This window comes from Aricia agestis, chromosome 10 (assembly GCF_905147365.1).
Source record: "Aricia agestis chromosome 10, ilAriAges1.1, whole genome shotgun sequence".
NCBI lineage: Eukaryota > Metazoa > Arthropoda > Insecta > Lepidoptera > Lycaenidae > Aricia > Aricia agestis.
In genome coordinates this window covers 3,671,833-3,695,809 of record NC_056415.1, presented here as the reverse complement: position 1 = coordinate 3,695,809, position 23,977 = coordinate 3,671,833, and the positions used below count along the sequence as shown (strand labels likewise).

Sequence of the window (23,977 nt, the reverse complement as noted above, 5' to 3'; positions counted from 1 at the left end):
TTAGGGTCATGCAATTTGTTATTAATATTAAATTTAAAATAAGCTTTTTTTTCTTGCACTAAGGCCTTAGAGACAGCGCTTTTTAAACTTTGATAATATTGATTTAAACTTTGATATTGATATACCTTGCTAATTGCTATTATTAATGAAAGATTTTTATTTGGGTTCTAATAAGCTATAATTTCTCAAAGTCTAAGCATACTTTATCATTGACTTATAAATCCTACGGAACCCGCAAAATCGATTGTAATAGTGATGATCAACCATTAAGTCATTACAGTTTTACAAGTAACTGGTTAGCGTGGAAACTTAAACGGCCATTATGTTTTCATCGCGTAAGTAGGAGGGCGTAATCGGCCCGACGTATCGTCCCGACAGGCCTGACATGGCGCCCAACGTGGGGCTATTAGAATAATGGAAATGTAGAGCTTAGCACATACGATTAAGCGCTCCAGTAAATTTGCCTCTAACTTTCCACAGTATAATATGTCTATATTTTTATGTCTAAATTGGAAAGACACGTGAAATTGAAAATAGAGATATACTCTATACCTGCGAAGCATTGCACGTATTTTTATGGGAATAAAAATGAAGGAAGTGCTTAGAGAACAGTAATTACCATTAACCCACTTAACCCAAACGTAGTAATTACCGTTGAAACCCATAATATATGATTATAAAACAAATAATCTAAACTATGAAACCCAAAATCATCTTATTAGTTATCATGATACATGACTACATGTATTTTAACAATCGGTTTGTAAATTATGAAATGGGTTCAATGAGTCTCGACTGAGACTGAACTGGCAATTATTTTTCCGCTTATGTCAGAGATTTTCCACAAAGAACATGAATAGCAGTAATAAATCAATCGTAAAATTGCTTGTTTTTCGTTTTACATTATTTCAGTTTTCGTTCGTTATTAATTTGTCATGTTAACGAGAATAACAGCCGGATTTTAACTTCAGTATGTAACATGATATGATTTTTTTATATGAAAAAAAATAATTCAAGTTTTTAATGGACTCGTAGATTGTATGTTCGTTTGTTGACTAACTGAGGACCAATTCTCATGAATCGAATGTCGCTTCGTGAGTAGGCAGTCTCACGTGCGAGAGAGACATCTTGCTATAGAAGCTACATTCGAAGAATTAAAATTAGGCCCCTTATGTTCCATTGTAGATGTTATTACAAAGGCAATAAGTTTAAAAAGCGCTAAACCATCAGTAAACATACGAGTAAATTCGGTTCAGTGAATATGCGGCGAGCCCCAGTTACACGGAAACAAATGTTGCAATTTAAACAAATTGCTTTTATTCTAGTAATTTTCGGTTCCAGCAGTGGTTCCAGAAAGTTCCAAACTTCCAGCTGTATCCAGGCTAATTGCTTCCGTCTAAAAATGTAAGTTATTAGAATATTCAAAGTTGTAGCTTCTGTTTCTGTTAGTATGTGATATGAAAATGAACTTGAGCGTTGTAAATTTTTTTTAGAAATAACTTTAAGTAACAATAATTTTATATAGTTTATAATAATGTAGGTTTAAATCTCGCGTTTTATGCCTCGGTAGGCCGAATACCGATTATTTAAGATATTTATAATAATATGTAGTCTATTATTCCATAGGAAAATGGTGTCCCTGATCAAATAAAACCAAAACCACTAAAATAAAATCTATCTAACCTAAATGGGTTGGAACTTGGATGATTCCGAATCTTGGATTCCATTACTCATAATAGGTAGACCGAGGCCTCAGAAAAAATCTGTTGCGAATTTCTCTACCTCGGGAGTTCTTACGTTTCGGGTAAAATGCTGCAACGGAAAATACATTTTCATTTCCTCATGGAGCTCAATTGTGGAGATTCTCGTCCGGCTGATTGTACTCGCTGTCGTGGTTTTAGAATTATTGAGAGATTTAAGGCCTGTTCCACTTTACTGATAAATATAGAGCTTCTTTGCATGTATTCTTATTAATTACTAGATGTTCCGCGCGGCTTCGCCCGCGTAACTTAGGAATTTCTCGGATTAACCGTACATTTTTCCGCAAAAAAAAAATAGCCTATGTCCCTTCACGTGGTCTATTCTACATGTGTGCCAAATAACATAAAAATTGCTCCAGTAGTTCTTAAGATAATAAGCAATTTCAAATAATTTTCTCCGTTTTTTCCACATTTTCCTCTATTTCTTCGCTCCTATTAGCGTGTTAAAATATAGCCTATAGCCTCGATAAATGGGCTATCTAAAACTGAAAGATTTTTTTTTAAATCGGACCAGTAGTTCCTGAGATAAACGCGTTGACACAAACAAACGCGTCCGCTTTTTAATATTAGTATAGATTATCACTGGATATATGGACCATGCATATTAATCAATCAAAGGGCAATCAAAGAGGAACATGCCCCTCTACAGGTTTATAAAATCGCATTGGTTCATCAAGAGCCAATGTAGAGTGACCGCATAAAGTGAATCCAAACTATATTTAAAGCATATTTTGTAAAATTGAAAATTTTACAAGTGCTTGTAAAACAACATTACCTACCTTTGGTTCTTCGTGTTCACTTATAATTTTTTTTTTATGAAATAAGGGGGCAAACCAGCAAACGGGTCACCTGATGGAAAGCAACTTCCGTCGCCCATGGACACTCGCAGCATCAGAAGAGCTGCAGGTGCGTTGCCGGCCTTTTAAGAGGGAATAGGGTAATAGGGGAGGGTAGGGAAGGGAAGGGAATAGGGTAGGGGATTGGGCCTCCGGTAAACTCACTCACTCAGCGAAACACAGCGCTAGCGCTGTTTGACGCCGGTTTTCTGTGAGAACGTGGTATTTCTCCGGTCGAGCCGGCCCATTCGTGCCGAAGCATGGCTCTCCCACGTATATAACGAAATAGAAAAAAAATATATAACGAAAGCAGAAACAGGCGTTTCATCAATTATATATTATTTAACAAAGCCCATAGACGTGGTGTAAAGCGTCGATTATAAAAAAATATATTATTATTTTTATTATTATTATAGAAGACCATAACTTTTACTTTAAAATGCGACATAACTCTATCGAATTCCAAGATAATGACTGTCTAGTTGGGCGTTTAATGACATCGTTAAATATTCGCCTTGGAGTTCATAACTTTGATCTTTTGTTCGTTAAACTGGGCTTTCATTTTACATTTTTCGTTTATTGCATTTTCAGCTTTGTTATATTACTGAGATATTATTAGGGTTAAAAGAGTAGACACGAGAGTTTTTAGATTTTTGTATCTAGCGAAATATGGACACTTTGCTGAAATTGTTAGTAATATTATAGTGGAACGCATTTAATATTGTAAGAACGGAAAATAGTACTAGTTTTGTTTGATACTAATATCTTATAACGTACAAAATATTCGTAGCAATTAGCATAATTAATTAATGCTGTTTTTTATTTGTTTCAGGTAAATACTTCTACTTACTATGTCCTGCGCCCCCAAGGTTTAAAGCATTCAATTTTCTTAAGATATTATTTTCATTTTATTTCCATTGATGTAGCTATATGTTACCTAACTACTTTTATAAATTTCAGCCTAGTGTAAAACACATACCATAAGTTGCAAATGACATTACATTTAAATGAGATGTAAAAGCGTAGCGGTATGTAAATTCACACCGAGTCGAATTTGAATGCAATCTGACTAGGCGAATGCTACCTGAAAATGTAATGACGTAGTTTGAAAACACGCTTCGAGTCAAACCGCAGGCGTACGAGTAACGAGTGCGAGGGTACAGTATAAATATCATACAGTAGAGCTAGCAAAGTAATCCTTGAAATCGCTTGCTAACACAGGAACAAGTTTTAGGGCCTGTTTCACCACTTGCTAATAAAGTGCCGGATAAGCTATCCACAACTTATTTGACATATTCTCCGTGCTCTATCTGTCAAGTTTAGTGGTGGATAGCCTATCCGGCACTTACGAGGAAGTAGTGGAACAGCCCCTTAAGCTCTTGCGACGTGGTACTTGCATTGCTACTTCAAGTTATCTGTAATCACTGGTTCATGGTCTAGTATACAGTGTGTAACAAAAATAAGTGATAATACTGGGTGTGTACGTATTTCTTGTAGAGCGTACACTGTGTTCTGTGTGTTCACTGTGAAAGTAGCAGCTCTGAAAGACGAACAGTTTTTTTCACTTTTGTATGGGCAAGGGCCCGAGTGTCACGAATTTCCCCATACAAAAGTGAAAAAAAATTTTGGTCTTTCAGCCCTGCTACTTTCACAGTGAACTCTCTACAAGGAACACATACACACCCTCAAGTATTATTATTTATTTTTGTTACACCCTGTAGAGATGGTCTGCACTCTACTGTATGTATTTAATATTGTGGTGGTGGTGACATGAGTTATGATGTCACAGTTCAGCATCCGATTGTGCTCGTTGTTTACAAAGGAGATTCAGCAATCGGATTAAAGTTTGATAATTTCCGTGTACGCATTTTAACTTCTTATTAACAGGATTAACACACTCAGGCCGACATACACCAGCCCGGGTTAATGACGGATTAAATATCACAATATTGTTATGGTACATGGTATACGGACACGTAGTGCCATCTAGCGACAAACCAGCGAAACTTATCGAGGGAACACCGACAACATAAATCCCCTACTCAATACTAGATGGCATGAGGTGCGCAAGTACATACTCGAACCTTCTAGATAAGTCCAACATTTGTTTACGTGTTTACCGGTTTATTTTGTTTACGTGTTTACGTGTTTAGTTGTTTATGTTTATTGTGGTACATGCTCGAGCCTCCTAGAAAGTTCCCACACTTGTTTACTTGTTTACGTGTATCGGGAACTTTCTGGAATTCGTCTCGCCATATAAAAAGCCGCAGGTAGACGGCCCGGCAATTCAGTTCGTTTCGAACTATCATCAAGGTGACTTCGGAGTGAATACAAGCGATCAAGAGTGAGTGAACCAGTGAAACCTGCGACTTGGCTACGACCTAGGACAGTGATAGTGCTTAGTGATTGGACCTAGTGATTAGTGTTTGGACTTAGTGCTAAGTGTTGTGACCTAGTGTGTGCTTGTGTGACCTAGACTTAGTGAAAAAAGTCTTCAAGAGAGTCAGCAGGTCTTTCTCTCGAAATCTTTAACCCTAGCACGTAACAATATTATCTGTCTCGTTTGAATTGAAATAAGGGAAAGCATTATAAAGAAACTATTTCAAGTAGGTAATCTATAATTAAATTAAAACCATTTCTTAGATATCAGACATCAGGGATGTTTCAAACACACTGTTAATTTAAAGTGAAAATAGTATGTAACAAATATTTCAAAATTTCATATCAACACGTCATAATACTACTAGCTGTCCCGGCAAACGTTTCTTTGCCATATAAAGTATTTCGCCCGTATTATTTTATTGAAGTGACTAAATAAGTATATCACCATGGCAACGTCCCATCGCTATCCCGTCGCACAAACAATGGTCGCCGTCTGTCTCGAGTTGTAATAATTTACTATTATTTCTTCAACAAATGCACTTATCGATATAAAAAGTAGCCAGTAGCCGATTCTCAGACACACTGAATATGCATATAAAATTTGGTTAAAACCAGTAAAGCCGTTTCGGAGGAGTACGCGGCCTAACTGTGACACGGGAATTAATATATAAGATAGCAAAAGATATTTACTAAGTTATCTACGTATATCCTACGGTATAAGTTATACACGAGCTAGAAGTTAGTGACGATCGATAGCTGTTAACACCTCAATTAAACTAGCCGCCAGCCCAAGATTCAATTTAGACCATCCTCGGTCAATTTCTGTTGAACTTGTGAATCTGTTACCGGGTATAGACGAGAAATGTTTAGCAGTGTGATGTACTACTGAAATCGGCTATGTGTTATTACTAGACATCGGATTTTATGCATTTCCATAATATTTGCATATATGCAAATTCATATACCTATGTCACTTTTAGGCGTTAGTGCATATTTTGGCAATTTTTCGTTGATAGTGCATTTCATGATTTCAGTCGTTTCATGCCCTCGTAGACTCCAAACTAGCTATAATAATACACAACGATGTCACGAAAATTTCGTTAATAGAGGTACGAAAGATCAAAATACTCCAAATATGTGACCCCGATAGCCGATAGGTAGACCTTATTTCTAAAACCAAAATTTTTCTCTGTAATTGGCAACATTAGATTTTTTTTTAAATAAAGTAGCTCTAAAATGAATTTCATGGGCTCCAAGATTACACAATCGGAAAATGTTGGTAGAAAACAATTATTGGTACTGTATAAGAAATGAAAAATCCTGGATTTGATGGAATGATGAAAATTGGCGCATTAATATTCACGGCACCACCGGAAAACTCTTCAGAAAAATAATAATATGTAAAATAAGACTTCCGGTTAACATCTGATTTCAGTTTGCAAAGCGCGTTTTTCACTTTAGTAGTAATGTTCAGCTAGTTTTTAATAGCTCGCTTTGAATAGATTAATATTGTGAGCACTACAAATTTGATAAGCTCGCAAAGAGCTTAGAGATGACGCTAGCTTACTATCTATGAATATTATTATTCGCCGTACATACCTATTGATTCTTAATACATAGACTACACTACCGAGGCACAATAAAAATTATTACGAGTCAGTAGCCACATAATTTTAACATTTTATAGGAAATTTGCCGTTTCAACTTAAGATTTTTTTTGGAGAATAGACGATGCGCAAAGTAATATATTATCAAGCCTGGAAGACGATGAAGTTTTTGCTATATTTCCCATGGGACTGAGACCTCTCATTTCTATGTGATATTCAAAGCCGTATTGAATAGGCACGTATTGTTAATGGTGGCGCCTTGTCGTGCGTTGAAGTGTTTTAGAGTAATACACAGACAAATAAATAATTATGTTGTATACGACTTATCGTTGACTAGATGCCGCCTGCAACCATGTTGAGCATAATTCGTTTAACGTGAAATTATTTGTATAGATACTATTCGAAGTTTTTCATTTATATCTATTTGAAGTTTTCCATTTTAAAATATCTCTTGTCCCTTTCCCGAGACTTGAAGTATCATACCTTTCATCTAAAGTTCATCGGTTATCATACTTAATACAAAATGTAGAGAAGGCCTGTTACTGATGTAGAGCCATATCAAAATCGAACTGGTTTATTTGCCTTACTGCTCGATTCAACAAAATCTATATAGTCACATTGACTATCAGTTCGAGGGTTTAAAGTTAAACTCTAGGCAAGGAATCCACTATCCAGGCACTTATTTCAGGGACATCCATTTAGTATGGAAATTCTACATTTATAACTTACTTTACTACATCTACTATTTTTAAGAGGAGTCAACACCACCGTTTTTCCATACAAACGTTGTCCCCTGTTTCCTCCCTGGATAATGCCGGTAGAGTTATGATTTTTTTCCTGAATATCTATGGCCACTATTAGCATGTCCCTATGTTTTCTTTTTTTTTCATAATTTTATTAAAAAAGATATGAACGTCCAAAAACCCAAAAAAATGGCCAGATTTTCCTCTGTGTTCAAACACCCAGAAAACAAAACTAGCTAAAATATACAAAAAAAGTAAAACATAGGAACACAGCTCAAGCCTTGCTTTAATTCTTAATTAAAAAAGTACTTAAATCGGTTAAGTTTTGGAGAAGGAATCAGCGGACAACGAATCGAAGATTTTCTGTTCTTTTATTAGAACTTTTGTCGTGTTGTCTCTATTGCGCTCTGCGGTGGGAGACTTGAGATTGGTGAGACAGCAATACATTTTCAAATACCTATTTTCAATTTCTCTCGCCCCTGGTGTACCCTCTTAATGAACAAAATTTCAATTATCAAGACCTGGCTTTTGACATTAAACTATTGTGAGACAGAAGATAATTAATAATATATATTATATTAGCTGTGAGTAATTAAATTAATAAGTATCTTAATGTATTTTGTGTTATAGTATTATTTTTTAACATCTATATTTATGTATTAATGTATTATATATTTCCATATTTATTATATACTTTTTTTCAGTGATATGTTAATAACTTCTTTAAATTATGTTTAAAAATTGGGAGAAGCCGGTGACTCCTGAGATACGGGCATAGCCTAGTTTGGGTGTCAGAGTCTTTATAGGATTGTTGTACTAATTAAGTCAATAAAGAATTTATTACCCACTTAAAAAAAATAACAATGAATAATTGACATCCGCTATTGACCTCTTTACTGGCCTGTAATTTTCTATCTCATACACTCGGCTATTGAGTCTGAAAGGCACATATTACGTAAGATTTAGCTCAGCCTTCTACGTAATAATACATGATCGGCCTGCTAATGCGTGAAATTAATACTGAAGAAGATGACATCAGCCTATATTCTGTAACTTTTGTCCCATTTTATTTAATACAATTTTGCTTAATAGCTTGTATATGACCTGCGTTAAAGTCGTAATATAACTTTTTATTTTATTGTTAAAACTTATTGATATGATCCAAACAAGGATATTATCTTAAAATATCAGACATTTTTTTTTGGTTGGAATGAAATTAAATAAATGTATTAATTCCTGAAAATTCGGCTTGTTTCCTGTCATTTTTATTTTTTATTTTGTAAATATTTAATTATGGTTTTACTTAGCTATGGGTTTTACATTAAGTAAACTAGTTACAGTGAATATGAGGAATTCGTTTTGGTCGGATGAAGTAACGAAAAACGATCAGTAATAATTATAATATAATGATATATACGTTTTTTTCTTGTAGCCTAACTTCAGTTTCAGTTGTCAAAAGTATTCCCCTCTCAAAGCACTTGACATCTGTGAGAGCAGAGGAGATCATCCGAGCGTTTTTATATCGATGCATTCGAGCCCCGATATTCAGAGAGTGCGAAAACATAACACAGATCTTTAAGGTTTTGCTCCAGTCTCAACTTCGATAAATCTTCGATAAAAGCCCACTTTGTACGTTGGGTCTCGATTGATGGCCAACATGATTGCGCAGTAATGGGCAATCATAGACGAATGTGTACACACACAGGCCACACCACACTGTCTTTCAACCTGTGGGTCGCGAAGCTTCTTTAGGGGTGTTGCCAGACGTCAAGAAAACTATTTAATTAAAAAATTAAAAGAGGAGGGGGGGGGGGGGGAGGGTCGCTTCATAAAAAAAGGTTGAAAAACACTGTCTTAGGGCGTTTGTGCACTACACGGAATCTTACCATCAGGCGCGGGGCGGCGTCCCGATTTCTTACGTTTTACTATGGCAAACGTGAAAGTTATGAACGCCGGACGGTAAAATTCCGTGTAATGCACAAACGCCCATAGGCAATCGTAGAGAAGCCGCATAAAACTAAAAGTTCCAAGTGACGTATGGACCAAAGTTAGTTCCGAGTTGTAAAATAGCTAGAAGATTAACAACTTAACAAGTAACAAGGTAGACATGTTCCAACAATTGGGACAGTTCTGTCCCAGGAATTTCAAGTTGTCCCATGTAATGTAGTTTTAATTGTACTAAGAACTTGGGGGGTGACCATGAATATTTACAAGTTAGCTTTCAAGGATTCTGACGCAAAATGCAATATACTTAACTAAGTAGCATGTATTATTTGACGACTTCTGTGGCTCAGTTGGTGAGCACGTTGGTAGCTCAAGCCGAGGGTCGCGGGTTCGAATTCCGCCGATGGAACAAAAAGTTTTCAAAGTTCCTGGGCCATGGATATGTATTAAATATTATGTGTATCGGCTATTATGTGTCTGAGAATCAGCTACTGGCTACTTTTTATATTGATAAGTGCACTTGTTGAATAAATAATAGTAAATTATTACAACTCGAGACTGACGGCTACCATTGTTTGTGCGACGGGATAGCGGTGGACGTTGCCAATATACTTATTTAGTCACTTCAATATAATAATATTGGCGAAATACTTTATCCCACCAAAACATGAAATGTAAAAGGAGCCAAGCAAAATAATGCATAGCTATTCAATACTTCTGTCGTAAATCGTTTCAGATCACATTTAAGCCAAGCCTTCAACTTATTTTGTGATTTAAATCAACATTCAGTAAATGTATCAATAAATTTCTTTATTTTATAATTATTATAGTGGCTTAGCAATGAGCACAAATATAAAACTGCATAGTTGGAGGAGTTCATACTTATACAGCCGGCAAGCGTACTTATAGTGTTTTAGTATGTAACGACGCATGTGGCCGATGGACGATGGTACCCAATAAATCCAGTAAGTCGCTGATTATTTCTCTAGTGCTCATTGCCAAGCCACTATAATAATTATAAAGTAAATAAATCTATTGACACATTTACTGAATGTTGATTTAAATCACAAAATAAGTTGAAGGCTTGGCTTGAATGTGATCTGAAACGATTTACGACAAAAGTATTGAATAGCTATGCATTATTTTGCTTGGCTTCTTTTACATTTCATGTTTTGGTGGGATTTCATTTCTTTTTTGAAGGTTCTTTTCTTTTCATTTCAGGTCACGTTATAACTTTTCTGTACTTAGCTTAACACCCATTCTCTATCTCCTTTAGACTATTTCTTTGAGGCTTCGTAAGTTCTATAGGTGGACAGTGTAACGTAAATACCTCTGAGTTTTGTGTCGATTATTATATTCACATATTATAATTGACTGTTAAGCTTTAATACTTGAAGGTGTCATTGGAAGGTCATTTTTAGCATAACCGTTGAGCAGCACTGATGTAAGCGTCTCGGCGTTCCTCGCAGGAAAGGAGCACACCTTCTTTCATGACGTGATAACTGATAACTTAAAACTCCCATAATTATATCGAGTAAGGAGTGTACATATCGCAGTACTGAGTACTGATTACATTTTATAGAAGCCTTTTGTACGTAAAATAAATATTATGCAGTCGAAACTCATACTGTTCTTGCAAATGTTACAAACATAAAAATATTTTCTTTTATTTAATGAAGTACTTATATAATAATATAATATTATTTTCCAGTTTTTAGGTTTTCCTGACCAAAGGATAAAAACGGGACCCTATTATTAATAAGTCTTCGCTGTCTGTCCGTCGTCCATCCGTAACCGCAATTCCTAGATAGTTGCAATTTTCACAAATTATGTATTTCTGGTGTCGTTATAAAAGCTAATAGTCCAATTAAAATAAAATCAATTATTATATTGTATACCTCATACAGCAAACACGATTTTTCCCCTTTTTTGCTCTATATCCATAATGGTAACAGTAAGGCTTTTAAAAATTTCAGAAAATACTCAATTGTACTTTAACTTTAATAATTAATAATAAAAATTAAATAAACTTAATATTTAAGGGGGGCCATATAAATTTACGGTACGGAACCCTATGTACGTCAGTCCGACTCGCACTTGGCCGATTTCATAATTTTTCTTTTCATTGTGAATAAAGACCTATTCGGGTACCAAATTTCAAGGTTCTAAGTCTGCTAGAAGTACCTTAGAATTTTGATGATCTGTCAGTCAGTGAGTGACAAAATGAAGTAACTTTGACCATCCGTAACTATTAAACTATTCATCAAAATTTCATGTAATTTGGAGGTTAAGCTAGTTTTAATACTTTCTCCTAGTGACCGAAATTCTAAATCCCTAGATTTGTTAACATCGAAGATGAAGGGGGTGTAAAATAGCCGCGAACCACTTGGAGATAAGTATGGTACGGCCGTGCCTTTGCTAAAAGCTTGGCTGGGGCACTGCCGTGCCCCCAGATATGGAAAAACAACGTTTGCCGGGACAGCTAATATTATAATAAAATTAAATGTATTTCCGTTGTCTGGTACCCGTAACACAAGTCCTTCAGTTAGCAAACTTTTTGGGTCTTCGTGGTCCGTGACGCGGTTACGAAAGCGAAGGAAGAGGTCTTGCATTGCGCACATAAGTCTTGGGTACTAAAATCTACTCCTGCGAGGCTGTTTAGTGTTTAGTTTCAATATAAGATGCTTAGATGAAAGTCAAATATCAGGATACTTTTTATCCCGGCATTTGGACCAGACTCCATATATTTAAAAACATACTCCTTTACGGTTTGTGTATTTTTATTACTTCGTTCAAATTGTTACGTACATCACCACTTTAGACTTTGCTATAATTCTTTATGCAGGCGTTTCACTAGATTTGTGCCAAGCGGCTTTCAATATTTATTCCGATATCCCACATATAAAAGAGACACATTTGCATCCCTAAGGCAAAAAATTTACATGACGTGATGGAATATAATATGCATGAAAATGCGGCTTTTCATTGTTGTAAAGCCTTGAAAATATTAACTATAAAACTTTGATAGACCTCGAAAATGTAATTTCGTTTTATATCTTATACGACGGAGTCTAATTTAGGTATCTTAATATTAAAACAGTGAAGAAAAGTTGTTAAAGTGTTCTAAATTCGAATTTTAAATTCGGGATTAAAGGTTCTTGCTTTAAGAATGTGGATTGCCAGCACCGTGCCTCGAAAGTGCCTGAACTATGCAAAACTACAGAAAGGAAAATCTATTCAGAATCTTTCCGTAAGGATTACTTGTATATTGTTCGAGAATTTCCTGCTCGAAACTGCTTTAAATAATGTACATTAAATTCTAGTTACTTCTTAACCCGTCGGTTGTGGAAAAACGAAACACAATAGATTTTCTATTGTGTCTCGGTCACCGGTGACCCTATTGGTTTGATGAATGAATCGAACTCCAAACACTTTTTGTTATAAGGGCTGGGTATTATATATACCTAAACAAAACCTTTATACAAATAGCTAGACGTTCCGCGCGGCTCCGCCCGCGTAGATAAGGTACTTCGCGAGAACCGTACATTTTCCCGCAAAAATAGCCTATGTCATGTCCCAGGGTCTCACATATTATATTGTGTACCAAATTACATAGAAATCGCTCCAGTACGGCAAGCTCTTCAGCTTTTTTGTATTAGTAATTAGATTATTAACATTTCAAATAGAAAGGGCTCCAAAGGGCTCCTATCTATCAGAGCATTGTAAAATAAAACTTCTTCATGAACTGAATTTTAAGGAACGGTCTTTTAAATGGCCAATTTACAAAAAATTTCATCCATATTCATTGCTACATTAAAATCTTCAGGCATTGATTTACAAGACGCTGCGTCTTATCTTTGGCTGCGGAATAGCCAATTTTTCCGAAGCCAAATGGTTGAATGGTACCACATTTGGCTCACCCTTTGCGATAACAACCAAAGGCTTACACTCAATATGTTTATTTGAGATTGATAGTATGCTTATTATGCTCAATTCAAAAAAAACGTATCGAGAGAAATTCTAAACTGGACTTAATAATATTGTGTGGAAACGCTACATAGTTTCCGTTTAGCTACATAATAAGAATAGAACCTGTGTTTTCCAAACTACATGAATATACACCCCAATTATATATAAATTCTACGCATAAGATCTTTAACATAGTGAAATGCAATTTGTTTGAACTTGGACGTAGAGCTATCAATAAATTATAGCAAAACAATTTTCCTGTACTACGAGGGAACAAGTTGGCCGCAGGAAAAATAACTTATAGCAGAAAAGGTCCCTTACGGTTTTGCAAAGAAATGTTATAAATCTAAAAATTTATCTAATAACAAAGATGCTAAGCAAGTTGACTCTGTAACAGGCAAGATGCAAATGTTTCATTAATTTATAGCTAATAAGCCGGATGTAATCAAGGATTTTTTTCATTAAACGTTTTATGCCGAGCAGACATAAATTAACATGGAAATGGCGCCCGCAGCTACGACGTCGCAATGGGGTAAAAAATTAGTACGACGAGAAATGCGTAGACGGTCTATTCCTAGAAACGTCGTCGTCGACGTCCTAATCCTGTAGCCAAGGCCTTTTCTTATCGCTTCTTTGTAGAATCGCCAATAAAAATGTATGGAATTGAAATTAGACGTCGAACGTCAACATCATAATATTTTTAACGAACGCTTATGTCAATTCCATACATTTTGATCGGCGATTCTATAAAGAAGGATTCTATAAAAGGTCTTGGCTAAAGTGCCTGTACTTTTAATGCTCGTTTTCTGCGGTTTTGACTAGAGTTTGTCTAGGGCTGTTAATTGGCTAACGTGAAAACGTGAACCAATCAACAACTCTGTTGGATAGAAAAAAAACCTATAAAAAATTCACTGCAACCGGGTATTAGTTCTTTTCCCACAATTTTTTTGGTGTTTCAACTTTCAGCTAGTTGAACGTCTTAGGCTTCGGCCAAACATGCGCGTCAGTAACGCGGGACGCGGGACGGGAGCGTCTGCAACGCGAAACTGGTGGGTTCATCCGCGCGACTACGACCGACGGTGCGAACCGTAGATTATTCCCGCTCTGCCAACGCGAATGTCCCTCGCGCAGTCGCTTTGGTCGCGTAGGCTTAGCCGAAGCTTTACAGCTTGAACCTGTAGTGTCGAAGCGAAGCTGCAATGGTACCTGTAACAAGAAATGAATTATGTTATTTCGGTATTTATTCCATATTTAATAATGTTATATTATGTATGTGAATTTTGTAACGAATCAGAGAAGGCCAAAGACATTGATAACGTTTGTACTTTTCTTGATGAAAATTAATGTTTAAAAGTAGTTAAAAATTGTTTAATTATAAAGAAAAACATTGTTTGACTAATTACTATACAGTTAAATATAGAAAAGTGTGTGTAACACTATGAAATAATGTCCGTATACATAGCGTTTATTATATCTTTATTACTTATGAGTTTAATAGTAAACAACTATTATATGCGAGTTAAAACTTAAATACACAAACCATCAGAATTAGAGAACCAAATCCGCTCGTGTTCATCCTATTCAAATACGACTGAACCTCTACACGGGAATAGTTAAATACTGAACTATTCTCAGAGGGCCGCTGTCTGGTTCAAAGGTGATTTCGAACTAATATTTTAATAGATTCTGAATTTTAAACCTTACACTCATACTAATAATATAAATGCAAAAGTGTGTTAGTCTATCTGTCTTGTCTGTTACCTCTTCACGTCCAAACCGCTGAAACGATTTTGCTAAAATTTGGTACGGCGCGTCTTTCAGTCCCGGGAAACACACAGGATACTTTTTATCCCGGAAAAATTAACAATTCCCGCGAGATAAACTAATTTTGGAGCAATAGAGTTGCGGGTTACATCTAGTATAATATTAATTAATGAATTTGAAGTTTTTTTATTAAAAGTATTAACGTTTAATAAACTGTACATCACTAAAAAGTGGTTTTTATAGAGATTTCATTACCTCTTCTTTAATGGCAAATACAAAAATAAATTCATTTATTATTTAACAGCTGTTAGTTTTATATGTAAGAGAATAAAGCAATTAATAATTATGTACAATTAATTTTGTTTGAAATTATAATTTTGGGTTATGAGTTAAGATCCACTTACAGAAAACTTGAATAAAGCATAATAATAATTGCGAGTAAAATAATGTTGTGTTATTATCTTATTCGTATAGTTTATTTTATAATTCCTTACTGAAGGAAAGACGAAGTTATAATGAACTAAGTTCCTAACTGATAGCGTAGATCGTTTAACGATAGTTGAAATAGTTGTAAGTTTAACGGAACATTAAAATAGCCACTTTGAATTTACAGGCCAATTAGCTCCTTTTAGTTCATTGTAGGTATATGTGATTTTGTAGGATTTCATCCTATTTTATGCGATGAAATTAAATGAATAGCTAAAAATATTGGAATATTTCCCGTAAACAAACAAAAAACTATCTCCTCTTTTCCTGAAATTCACAAGTATCTAACTGTCCATTAAAATCGGTTCAGGAATTTATGCGTGAAAAGGGAAGAGACATTTTTGCATTTATAATATTCTAGAAATTATCAGTTAACACTTACACTTCGACCTACGTAAGAATGTAACAATTTATTTCTATAAAATAAAATAATAATATAAGGGCTTGTTTTACCACTTACCGATAAAGTGCCAGATAGGCTATTCACAACTTATTTGAGAGATTCTCCATACTCCATCTGTCAAGATAGCCTATCCGGCACTTTTTAAGGAAGTGGTGAAACAGGCCCTAATATAAATATTTATTCGTTTGACTTTGCGAAAAATTTACATGTTGGTAAACATAAATTGCAAAGGTATTGTGTACTTTATATCAGGGTTAGTGTGAAGGGTCCGGAAGGCGGACGTTACAAATGTTGCTGATACCTCGGTCCTTTGTGGGGATACCTGGGTTATGACGTCGTAAATACATGATAAGTGTTGCCACTCTCGGAATTTTATTCTAAGGATTTTAGTAGCATTCTTAGTGATTTAGATTTTTTATTGCCATAGCGTATTCAAATTGATATTAAGAATAATTATATTATAAGTTAGTTTGTGTAAAGAAATACGCTGTTTTTTGTATCTGTTATTATCATTAAACAATATTCGTCAATAATATTCATTCATAATGTTCAATAGTTCTAAAACCAAAGTGAATTATGAACCAGCGTAAAGAAAGAATTTCAAAGACGTGACAAAGGCGCTTTATTATGTTATTATAGAGGCGCGGGAAAACTTAAAGATTTCCATAAAATAAACGTACGTACACCACACAGTTTCATTACTGAGGTTTTTCCCTGGATAAACATCAAATTCATCTGTTCCTACCATAGAGACACCATTTTCGACGCTAGAGAATGTAACTTACTGTGTTTGTCTATATTTGAGCGCCCCAATGTAAGAGATTTCGGACCGCTAAAAATATATAGTATAGCCAATTATTACTGTCAATAAAGACGTAATGTAGGGCAGCAAAAATTGTTTGATCGATAAGATAATGAAAATTAACTAAAAGTACGCCTTGGCCTTCATTTCTTGGAACCATTTTTTGGCTCAGAGGCTCTTCCATAGTATGGTATTTCGTTGGCTCATACACTCTTATACACTTCCGACATGAAAACTTAATCAGAGGGTCACACTTGAGTGCCGATTGTGCGTGACATGATGACGCCATTTTGATATTTTCTTGTGTATTGTCATTTTCTTTTATGCGGAAAGGCGCTATTTGAAGTAAAGTTATATTTGAGAGCGTAATAATTATTATTAATTTAATATGTTTATGGCATGCACATTTTATACATACTACAGTCAACGCTTTGCCTTATGACTTTGAATGGCTCCTACACATAACTGCGAATTCGTTCCAATTCGCATCGCAATGTAATTTTTATAATGAGTTTTGTCATTTTCGATGCGATGCGAATTCGCAGTTTTGTGTGGGAGCCCTTAGGGCGCTTTTCCTGTCATGCGTGTCATTAACTCATCGTCCGCTCGCGGATAGTCCGCATAAAAGTTGTTCGCATCCTATCATTTTATAGATGTTTTTTCTGTCATGCGAACGACATGCGCCCGTCCAGGAGCATGCCCGCGTGCGGGTGACAACTGACAGTGACAACACGCATCACAGGAAAAGCGCCCCATTGTGTGTCTTTCCAATTGGCTGATGTGTATACAGCATAACATTGTTTAATTAAATTTGAATTAGTTAATCGTACTAATTATTATGCGGCTAATACATTCGAATCTGACAGTAATTGACCCCGTAATCGGGGTCAATTACTGTCAGAGCCGCGGTAATCCGCGGCTCTACATTATGTTACGTCAGTAATTGAGGCTATTCTGTTATGAATGATGACATCATATCATCTTCCTATTGTTACCTTCTTGAGTAGTTTTATCACTTTTATCTAGTTTCTAAGTATATAGAAATGGAAATAGAAATGTAAATTTCTAAATAAATTTCTAAGCATAGGCCAAAGGTAAACTAAACCTGGATTAATAGATATCTCCACTCGTTCTTCGCATTTGGAAAAAAAATTAAACCTAGGGCTTACTTTTAATTCAGGGCTTATCAGCTAACACAGAGCCATGTAACCAAAAATTCTTCTTAATTTAATACGTGTACTTCTACACTTACCGACAACTTACCACTACGATAGACCATAAGGAACTTGACAATTATGTGTTTTGGCGGTCGTGGAGAATCTAAGTAATACTATACTGTTACACTTAGTTAAGCAATAGAATACGGTTAAACGGTCAGTTAGGCATCAGTCCGGTCCATCAGTCTGAGACTGACGCCCGAATGATGACCGGAAAGTAATATAATATAATAAAAAAATGATCAGTCCGTCAATCACACGGTTACACGATCATTCTTCCGTCAGTCTGGATCACACTGATGGATTGAACTGATGCCATCAGCCATAGACTGACGGTGTATCGTATGTCATACAGAAGAGCATCAGTCTGATGTAGATTTAGATGAGAGTCTGACAGTTACAAATTTTGGTGGACTTTATAACATAACAACTAAACATGTAACGTAACATAATCTCGTTCAGGACGTCAGCTAATAAGGCGCCGTGTCACTTACGTGGTACGTGACGTCACGTGCCGAGAGGAAGGGGAGGGGGGTGTGTTTCACCATCGTCTAATAAACATTCATTTGCACCGTCACTATGATTAGACTGGGATTAGTTTCGGAGCTTTTGTGGTGAATATTGATTTTGGTAGATATTGTATATCAGTTAACAATAGAACATTTTATGATAGACATTCCTAGTATTAAAAAATGAAGATGCTAACAGCGATCGGGCTATGCATATGGCTCAGGGTGAACATGGGCAGTTGCGCTACCTGTCAGAACACTCAGGACTTTATGTATGAAATCGTTGTTCATTTCAGACCAAGTTTTTTCATATGTGATATTATGTCTGTTATAAACGTGTATAAAAACTGTGTGTAAATAATTTTGAGTGTAGTTTGTGGGCGTGTACGTGACTTGTTTATTATGTCATCGACCACGGTGGTCAGTGCGGAAAATTAATTATGCTTTCCGTAATTAATATCTTTTGTAACTTTTTAATTACAGTATAGGTACCTGGGGTAGATTTATGATACAGCAGAATGTACTGCTGATTTATATTTGTTGTGATTGTAAATTATATGGGCAGGTGTGAATTAAATGTATTGTATTGCCTAAAGCAAGCAGAACATGAATTGTATTTAATAAAAAATATCTTTTCTGAAATAATACAGGATTATTTATTTCTCGGATCTTGAATACAACACATACACACGATGCTTAATAATCTATAGACTGTTAGCGTTAAGAAAACATTTTTTTTAAATATTACATCATCATCAACAAATTACATTGTAAGCTTACAATAATTAATTATTTACATCTCGTCAAACCATGTAATGTTCTTTGACGACGATTATATATGTATGTTCAATGTCCATCTAAATTGACAGAGTGAGCTAGTCAGTAACTAGATACCTAATAATTTTTAGGGTTCCGTAGCCAAAGGGTAAAAACGGGACCCTATTACTGAGACTTTGATGTCCGTCGGTATGTAAAGGTAATAGCTAGAGAGTTGAAATTCACAGATTATGTATTTCTGTTGCCGCTATTACAACAAACACTAAAAACAAAATAAATCAAATATAAAAGGGGGACTCCCATACAACAAACGTAATTTTTTTGCACTTTTTTGCTCGGCATCAATAATGGCAACAGGTACTTATTTGAAATGTTTACAAGATATTCAGTAGTATTTAAACTTGAATAGTTAATAATGAAATTTCATTAAATAAATTATTAAGGTGGGCTCCCACACAAAAAACACAATTTTTGCCTATTTTGCCTTTGTAATGGTACGGAACCCTTCATGCGCGAGTCCAACTAGCACTTGGCCGATTATTTAAGTTATAGCAAATCTTTCTTTCTCATAATAAAATATGTTAGCCTATATCTTCTCGAATTATTTGGAACATAGGATTTGGAAATTCCTCCATCTCCAGGCTACGAGATAATCTCTGAAGTCTGAAATTGCTTTCGCAGTAACTTGCGATAAGATGAACTGATAAATTTCGCTTTGGGTAGTTCACAATAATCCACTGTCATTCTATCTATTGTACTTCGTGATTCGTATAGCCTAGTTTTGCAGTGTTGGCCTTTTTGGCTTTACTGGGTATGGCATAATTAAAACAGTCCCAATTTTTTGTCGTTTTGAATATTATCTTGTTTCTATAAAGTCGTCAAATACAGGGCCACTTTTTAAAAGTGCGTTCGGATTTCGCATACCGTGTCAAACAACTATTGTCTGACTAAAGGGAGATTTTTGACTGGAATAGGAGCCGAAGCAGAGGATGATTATTCGGTTAACACTACAAAATTTAGAAGCAGCCTTCAAGTTCAAAAGCTCAAATAGAATATAATCAAGATTGACTACGGTTTAACACTTGGTTTTTAATGCTTTCTATTGAATGTTCTATTTGCCGTTCATTTAAATGGAAATGTAAAAATTATATTTCAAGTTCAAGGCTAACATGTCTTTTTATAGGAAAATGTCTGTCTTCGGTTTAAATAATAGCATATTTAAACCGAATATATGATAAATATCGGTTTAAATAGTATTCACCTGCTAGACAGCGGGAAAGTGTTTTGACACTTACGTCGGCGACACGTGTTGTTGAGTCGGGTGTTGTGTTACCGCAGGGTGTGGGTGTAATGGGCTTGAGGTTTGTCAACACCCTGTATATTGTACAAACTGTAGGGCGGTTTGTGTCGATTGTGATTGTTGTTGCTTTTGAGTTTGATTGACTAGGGTTGTGCACTTAAATAAAGTTTCAAGCATATTGATTTAGCGATATATGCTGAAATTATTGTGTTTCAAGAAAATACCCAAAACTTAGGTACTAGAGTATACCTAATAATAAATAAGTTGTAATAAATGCAAACAAATATTTAAGGTAACAATAATATCAGCTTGCAATGTCCTTGTAATGCTCGCCATAATTTTTTATCACATCATTATTCATTCCTGTAGCGTAGCGCGTAGCGTAGCGCGTAGCGTAGCGCGTAGCGTACGAGCTAGGTAGTTGACGCAGTCGAAGATATTATGACCATTTTACCATCTCTGAACTCTGTCTCCAAGGAATAGGGTTCAAAAGTGGTTAACCGGTGTTTGATGGTACGGGATCGACGCATCTCTAATTTATTTACTCTAATCCGAAGGAATCTTTGAGAAACATCTAACTAACTTCCCCATGGGAATACGAAGTTAATAATGTAGGAACAGGGCGAAACGGAGCAGTGTGTCAGCCAAAACGATGCACAACTAAATTATAGCGGGATCGTCCTACTTTCAATATAGGCTATTGGGTCTTGAGAGTTTTTTGGTATTTTATATGAGAGTTTTGTAACACTTGCAAATAAAGAGTTGTAAGCGATAACCTTACTTACGTATAGAAATATTTCGATATAATAATATGTATCAGACCTCTTATTAATTTAAACGTAATTAAGGTTATATAAGTTGCAGAAAATTAACTTAAAAAGTACCAACTAGAAATTGAGAGCATCTGGAAACTTCACAAAATTACTGTTAATTTTTTTTGTATTTTTCTCTTAGAACGAAACACAAATTAACTAACGAGTATGTTTTAACTTTTAATTAATTGAATGTTTCGATTGAAAAATAACATCACTCGCTAAGTAAATAGATGCAAATGATTTTGCAAGTCTATATTATGTATGTACTTGTTGGTGCCCGCAACTCCGTTACGCTAAAATTAGCGTATCACGCGGGAGCCGTACATTTTTCCGGATAAAATGTATCCCATTTCCTTTCCCGGGGTTCAAAGTTGAAAGTATTTTCATGCTTTTCAGCAAAATCGGTTCAGAGGTTTGGGCGTGTAAAGGTAACTGACAGACTGACACACTCTCAAATAATTATAATATTAGTACGGATATGAACTCGTTACTAGGGAATGCAAATCTCGCGAGATTGGGGCTCAAGCGAGATCATGCGAGTTTATGAATACAATACCGCGAGATCTCGCCAATTTCGAGATCTCGCGAGATTAGCAGTTTGGTGGGTTTTGTTGCAAATAATCACAATATTTGAACAAATTACGAAAAAAAGTAATAAATATTATAAGATTAACATTCATTTTCACATTTTTTTTCAATAGAATTTTATGTATCAAACATTTTTTGATGTATCTGTCTATAATTTTGACATACGTATCTACTATCTATCAAACAACAAATGAAAGAAACAGTCAGTCTTCTCTTCTACAGTCGGGGCAATTTAATAGGCCACATTTGACATCTGTCAGAATAATCTCCATAGTGAGGTGAGCTGCATAAAAACATCGACCAAAACGAATAAATCGATACGCACTTGAAATAAAATATTTGAATTTTATATGTTATTTATAAAACCAAAAACGAATTTCTGTCCTATTATTACTTTTTTTTTTGCAAATTCAAGGAGCAAAATAAGACAAGTACATAATTTACAAGAAAAATGGCATTTATTCACTTGAAATATCAAAACTGTTAAATTTTGTATTATCATTATTCATTTCACATGAATATGTGTTACTTTTCACAACGTGGTTATGAATTTATGGGGATATTTCGTTACAACTAATCAATGCATCTGATTCTACTTATTCGCTTTCGATTTTTAGAGTAACATCCCTAGAGTTTAAAAAGAAAAAAGGTCAGCTGACGTAACATTGTACCGACGTTCAGTTCTTTAAATCATAATTTGTTTTTTATGTTTAAAATTGTTTATCAGTGAAAATAAATAGTAAAAGAACTCGTATTGGTTATGTTTATAATAAATATGTAATCGTTATTAGAAAAAGTGAATAAATTGTGCAGTAATAACAATGACAAAATATTTATTTTTTATGGCGTCGTTACAAGGCTACCAGGCTCAATTTTATTGAACTGTCAAATGTGGCCTATTATATTGCCCCGACTATAATGCGCTTTTATAATTTTGGACGTCCGCGGTAAAACGATAACAAAGGGAAGTAAAATGTATGGAAATATTATTTGAAGACGCTTTTAAATTTCCGTCGACGATAACTTTTTAACGTGCACGTTAGAGGACATCACAATGTTTACACTTCTGAACCGCACAAAACGTCCGCGGTGCGTAAAATCAAAAGGGCATTTAACGTACACCCAACGTTTTATCGTGGAAGCCGGCGTCCACGATAACGTGACGTCCAGAATTATAAAAGCGCACTATTAAACACAAATCTTTTAGTAATAAAATAGTTCTTTTATAACTAACAAAACAACGAGAAGTCAACATTCAGGACCTAGTTGAGAATCACAGTAAACAGCACTGAGCACACAGTTGCTTAGGCCAGCTCCTCTTTGTTTTGACTCCGTGATCGCAACTCCGTCCGTGTCAGTCCGCGCTTCAAATAAGACGTTTTTATGCTTAAGTGCAATCTCGTCAAACTTGCGAGATCTCGCCTTTTTTTCGTCCGAGATCAATCTCGCTAAAAAAGGCCGAGATCTCGCGAGAACGAGATTGCATTCCCTACTCGTTACCGATGATTAATATTGTTTGCGTGTCAAACACTCGTGTTGTTTTGTTGTTGTTGCTTGAAAAATCTCTAGGTTAATGGTTGTAATCACCCCATTTTCGTCTATAAAATAAAATTTAGGCTAAAAGTATATTGTGATATATTTTTAATAAGTTTTATTAAGTTTGTAATGTGGGAAATTGTAATGTCAGTTAAATTGTAAGTTGGTCCTTGAGTTTTCTTATTTTTATGGGCTCCAATGATGTGCCTTAAATAAACTAGAATTTTAGTGTCATCTTTTAAAGGAAAGTATACTTTACATTGCCTCAAATTAAGGCCTCATTTTTAGGGTTCCGTAGCCAAATGGCAAAAAACGGAACCCTTATAGATTCGTCATGTCTGTCTGTCTGTCCGTCCGTATGTCACAGCCACTTTTCTCCGAAACTATAAGAGCTATACTATTGAAACTTGGTAAGTAGATGTAGTCTGTGAACCGCATTAAGATTTTGATACAAAAATTAAAAAAATATTAAAAATTTTAGGGGTCCCCATAGGTACAACTGAAACAAAAATTTTTTTTTTCATCTAAGCTATGCGTGT

General features: G+C 35.2%; 2 protein-coding genes across 4 annotated transcripts in view; one reads left to right on the top strand and one right to left on the bottom strand.

The window, feature by feature from the left end:
* LOC121731354 (calcium uniporter protein, mitochondrial) overlaps positions 1-23,977 on the top strand; it is a 173,818-nt gene that overhangs the window by 49,708 nt on the left and 100,133 nt on the right. The window lies entirely within an intron of this gene.
* The window catches only part of LOC121731353 (protein javelin), a 111,802-nt gene that overhangs the window by 45,386 nt on the left and 42,439 nt on the right, over positions 1-23,977 (bottom strand). The gene's annotated exons all lie outside the window — the stretch shown is intronic.